Source organism: Dermacentor silvarum, chromosome 7 (genome assembly GCF_013339745.2).
Source record: "Dermacentor silvarum isolate Dsil-2018 chromosome 7, BIME_Dsil_1.4, whole genome shotgun sequence".
Lineage (NCBI taxonomy): Eukaryota > Metazoa > Arthropoda > Arachnida > Ixodida > Ixodidae > Dermacentor > Dermacentor silvarum.
The window spans coordinates 10,625,515-10,631,031 of record NC_051160.1 but is presented as its reverse complement, the minus strand read 5'-3'; positions in this window follow the sequence as shown (position 1 = coordinate 10,631,031).

Sequence of the window (5,517 nt, the reverse complement as noted above, 5' to 3'; positions counted from 1 at the left end):
GTACAGTTGCACTGCAACGGCATGCACTCTGCCTGTGCGTTCATGGACCCTTGTGTTGTCCTCGTCTTGTTTGTGCCCCTGCTCTAGTATTCTAAGAGTAAAGTTAAGCGTAACGTCAAGACACAGTAAGACGGCGGTGTGGATTAGAGAACAAACGGGGGTAGCCGATATTCTATATGTATAGTCAAAGCTAAGAGGGAGAAATGGAGTTGGGCAGGCCACGTGACGGGTAGGGCCGATTACCGATTAGCTACAGAATGGCTGCCAATGGAAGAGAAGCGCAGTCTAGGAGTTAGGAGTTTTGTGGGCACAGCTTTGAATAAACTAGTGCAAGGCAGATGCAATTGCAAGATCGCTGGAAGAGGCCTTCGTCTTGCAGTGGACATAAAGATAGGTTGATGAGGAGGATAGTGATGATAAGATTCCAAGATGACATACCAACCAGCCCGCATTGCAGCGCAATTAATAAAGATCAGGATGCCTTTAGGGGCATTGTGGCCATGAGTTTGTGTTATGCTAGCAATCCCAGAGGGATTCGCTATCATATTTCTTGTTATTCTCTGATATCGGTTCACGACGTTGGCAGAGTGGACTATACACACATTCGTTTGCTCTTAGCGTCTTGTAATGGTTGATGGTCACAGATCAATAGGGTTTCATAATGATTTCGCTATTGTCGAAGGACAGCTATATATTGCTGTACCGAAGGTGACCAACCATATGCACTTGAAACACGCGGTAGGACTACGAAAAAGAAATCATAGCCGTAAAAAAACACTGCACCCTCTAGGGCGTAATCTTGTCCCCAAAACAATGATGATCATTCAACTTGCGTTCCTTTCCTTTCTTCAACTTTGCGTGCCCGGCACTTTCGGATCACGTATGGATGTGCGTTATCATCGGGACATATCATTCCTCACAAGAACGCAACGAGCGCAGAGTTTGAATAAAGGAAACGCAAGCAAGACAAATGTCGATTGCCGTTCGGAGTCTAGATACGGCCGAAAGGGTGTAATTTTTAAAATAATGATGTTCACTGCGTACTCATAGTTAGAATCGAGAAACTGGCTCTGGATTTAGTTCCGTTGGATGTAACCGGTGCAGGTTTTCCCCCGCCGCACGCAGTAAACCGTGTTGTAGCGAACCGATGAATCAGTGTGACAGCAGTAAATAACTGGGATTTCACGAAACGAAACTGATCATGATGATGATGATGATGATTTATTGGCATCCCCTTTGAAACGGGGCGGCGACAAATAGTCACCTAGCCTGCTTGATTTAATCAGGTATACTATACAGGTTCTTTATCTAGTATTTTTGTATACCTCTCATTATTATTTTTCTTTTTCAAAAATTTACCTTGTGCCGCTGCCTATGATTTTAAGAGATCAGGTCGTACCCATCTTTTCCCTGCTTTTTTTCCACCAGTACTCCAATCGTCTCTTGCTGATCTCTACGGCTGATCTGTTGATGTTTCCTTCCACTTTGAAACCTTACCTTTGAAACCACACTTTGCCACTTACCGCCGCCTTTACAGAGTTTCTTCAACTACCCTTGAGGCTCCGAGACCGGGCGGCATATATCGTAGGCTGCGCTGTTGTTCGAATCTCGGAGGTAACAACAAAAGCAGGAGCATTTCCATTTATCCAAGGGAGGTGGCGCTGCATTGTCAAGAGTTTTTCGATAGTGTTTTTTTCTTTCTTTGGCTCGGACACTAATAATGAGCCCATCTGTTACAAAGAGTTCATTGGCCACGAATGATCATCGTCATCATCATTATTATCATTAAGAATTAGGGCACTGTTTTACGAAATTACGGCATCTCGAGAACCACTGCACTTCTATTCGAGGGTGGGGCAGGCTGTGTAGTGAACTCGAAGTTAGAGAAGTTTTTACTGAGACATTTAGACTGCATTGCATGCTAAAAGACTGCGGCGGCAATTACATCTCGTTACAAACGCAGTGCATTTGAGAGCACTTTAATCGCAGCGTGCTAGCGGGCATGTCCCGTGATTTCTTTTACATTTCGCGAACATTGTTTACGACGCAGAAAATATGATTACGTAGCAAGCAGGAGTTTAGAAAATGCTGAATTAGATGCTTCCTAGAAACAGCGAGTTCCCGCGGTCATCGAGCGAAATCTGTTCATGATTACCTGTGCGCGCGTGAAACCGTGCTCAATTTAGTTAGTAAGCGAATGTTGGCAAGTTTATACGGCCGATAAGACTAATATCCTTAGGGTTTTCACTTGGGCTTGTTTCGGATTGCCGAATTTCCCCTTGGACCGAAAACCGATCAAAAATACTTTGGTTTCACTCCGAAACAAATAATAAATAATAATAATAATAATAATAATAATAATAATAATAATAATAATAATAATAATAATAATAATAATAATAATAATAATAATAAATAATAACGCCTTGTCCATGTCGTTTTGCGCGCAATGATACACGGTCTTAATATCCTTACTTCGTATAGCTGTCTACTAATTTGATATCGCAATCGATGCTTCGCCTTTAGGGCGAAAATGCGACTTTTTCTCTCTCTCTCTCTCTTTTTAAGCAAATATCTGATTTACATAGCCTGCAGGATGAACGGATGTTGTTGCGTTGCATTGATGGTTGTCGTAATCGATTGTACTCTTGACCAGTGAGTCGGAGCGAAACTGAAACAAGAATTAAAAACGAAACAAAGCGATATTTTTGACCGGAACGTTATTTATTATTTTGTTTCGGAGTGAAACCAAAGTATTTTTGATCGGTTTTCGGTCCAAGGGGAAATTCGGCAATCCGAAAAAGCCGGGAGATCCCACGCCCTGTGGGAATCGATGTTATGCGAAGCAGTGTGCCGGGAGTCTACCAAGTTAACGAAACGACCATGAGAGCACCAAGACGTAGGCGGCTCTTTCATGACCTACATGACACGCATGTCATGGCATTCATGTCATGAGTACTCAGGAGTCCCTAAGAAACCTTAAGGCGAAAGTCTTAGTCATGCCCATGACTAGACAGACAGACAGACAGACAGACAGACAGACAGACAGACAGACAGACAGACAGACAGACAGACAGACAGACAGACAGACAGACAGACAGACAGACAGACAGACAGACAGACAGACAGACAGACAGACAGACAGACAGACAGACAGACAGACAGACAGACAGACAGACAGACAGACAGACAGACAGACAGACAGACAGACAGACAGACAGACAGACAGACAGACAGACAGACAGACAGACAGACAGACAGACAGACAGACAGACAGACAGACAGACAGACAGACAGACAGACAGACAGACAGACAGACAGACAGACAGACAGACAGACAGACAGACAGACAGACAGACAGACAGACAGACAGACAGACAGACAGACAGACAGACAGACAGACAGACAGACAGACAGACAGACAGACAGACAGACAGACAGACAGACAGACAGACAGACAGACAGACAGACAGACAGACAGACAGACAGACAGACAGACAGACAGACAGACAGACAGACAGACAGACAGACAGACAGACAGACAGACAGACAGACAGACAGACAGACAGACAGACAGACAGACAGACAGACAGACAGACAGACAGACAGACAGACAGACAGACAGACAGACAGACAGACAGACAGACAGACAGACAGACAGACAGACAGACAGACAGACAGACAGACAGACAGACAGACAGACAGACAGACAGACAGACAGACAGACAGACAGACAGACAGACAGACAGACAGACAGACAGACAGACAGACAGACAGACAGACAGACAGACAGACAGACAGACAGACAGACAGACAGACAGACAGACAGACAGACAGACAGACAGACAGACAGACAGACAGACAGACAGACAGACAGACAGACAGACAGACAGACAGACAGACAGACAGACAGACAGACAGACAGACAGACAGACAGACAGACAGACAGACAGACAGACAGACAGACAGACAGACAGACAGACAGACAGACAGACAGACAGACAGACAGACAGACAGACAGACAGACAGACAGACAGACAGACAGACAGACAGACAGACAGACAGACAGACAGACAGACAGACAGACAGACAGACAGACAGACAGACAGACAGACAGACAGACAGACAGACAGACAGACAGACAGACAGACAGACAGACAGACAGACAGACAGACAGACAGACAGACAGACAGACAGACAGACAGACAGACAGACAGACAGACAGACAGACAGACAGACAGACAGACAGACAGACAGACAGACAGACAGACAGACAGACAGACAGACAGACAGACAGACAGACAGACAGACAGACAGACAGACAGACAGACAGACAGACAGACAGACAGACAGACAGACAGACAGACAGACGGACGGACGGACGGACGGACGGACGGACGGACGGACGGACGGACGGACGGACGGACGGACGGACTGTACATTACACCTGGATTAAACTGCAAGTTGCTGCCTGAACGCCGCCTATGAATACGTTCTTGAACCAACTCTGGGCGATGAGATTTGGCAGTGCGCCAAAATTGCGGTTCGAGGGCGCGTTGCAGATGCAGATCTTGGAGGCGGTAGCCATACGGCAAAGCGCTTTCATTGATTTTTCAAAGATGGCGCTTGCTGGGAAAAGTGCGGTGTGCAGCAAGGGTGCGTAGCAGCAGGGTGGTTTCATCATTATCCTCAGCCTATATTTATGTCCACTGCAGGACGAAGGCCTATCCCTGCGATCACCAATTACCCTTGTCTTGCACTAGCTGATTCCAAATTGCGCCTGCGAATTTGCTAACTTCATCAATCCACCTAGTTTTCTGCCGTCCTGGACTGCGCTTCCCTTCTCTTGGTATCCATTCTGTAACTCTAATGGTCCACCGGTTATCCATCCTACGCATTACATGGCCTGCCGAGCTCCATTTTTTCCGCTTACTGTCAACTAGAATATCGGCTATTCCAGTTTGTTCTCTGATCCACACCGCTCTCTTTCTGTCTCTTAAAGTTAGACCTAACATTTTTCGTTCCATCGCTCTTTGTGCGGTCCTTAACTTGTTCTCGAGCTTCTTTGTTAACCTCCAAGTTTCTGCCCCATATGTTAGCACCGGTAGAATGCAATGATTGTACACTTCTCTTTTCAACGACAGTGGTAAGCTCCCAGTCAGGATTTAGTAATGCCTTCCGTATGCAGTCCAGCCCAATTTTATTCTTCTGCAAATTTATTTTTCATGATCAGGGCACCCTGTGAGTAACTGACCTAGATAAACGTACTCCTGCACAGACTCTAGGGGGTGACCAGCGATCATGAATCCTTGTTTCCTTGCCAGGCTACTGAACATTACGTTTGTATTCTGTATATTAATCTTCAACCTAACACATTAACACTTTCTCGTTAAGGTCCTCAATCATTTGTTGCAATTCGTCTCCAGTGTTACTGAACAGGACAATGTCATCTGCAAATCGCAAGTTGCTGAGATATTCGCCGTTGATCTTCACTCTTAAATCTTCCCAGTCTAATAG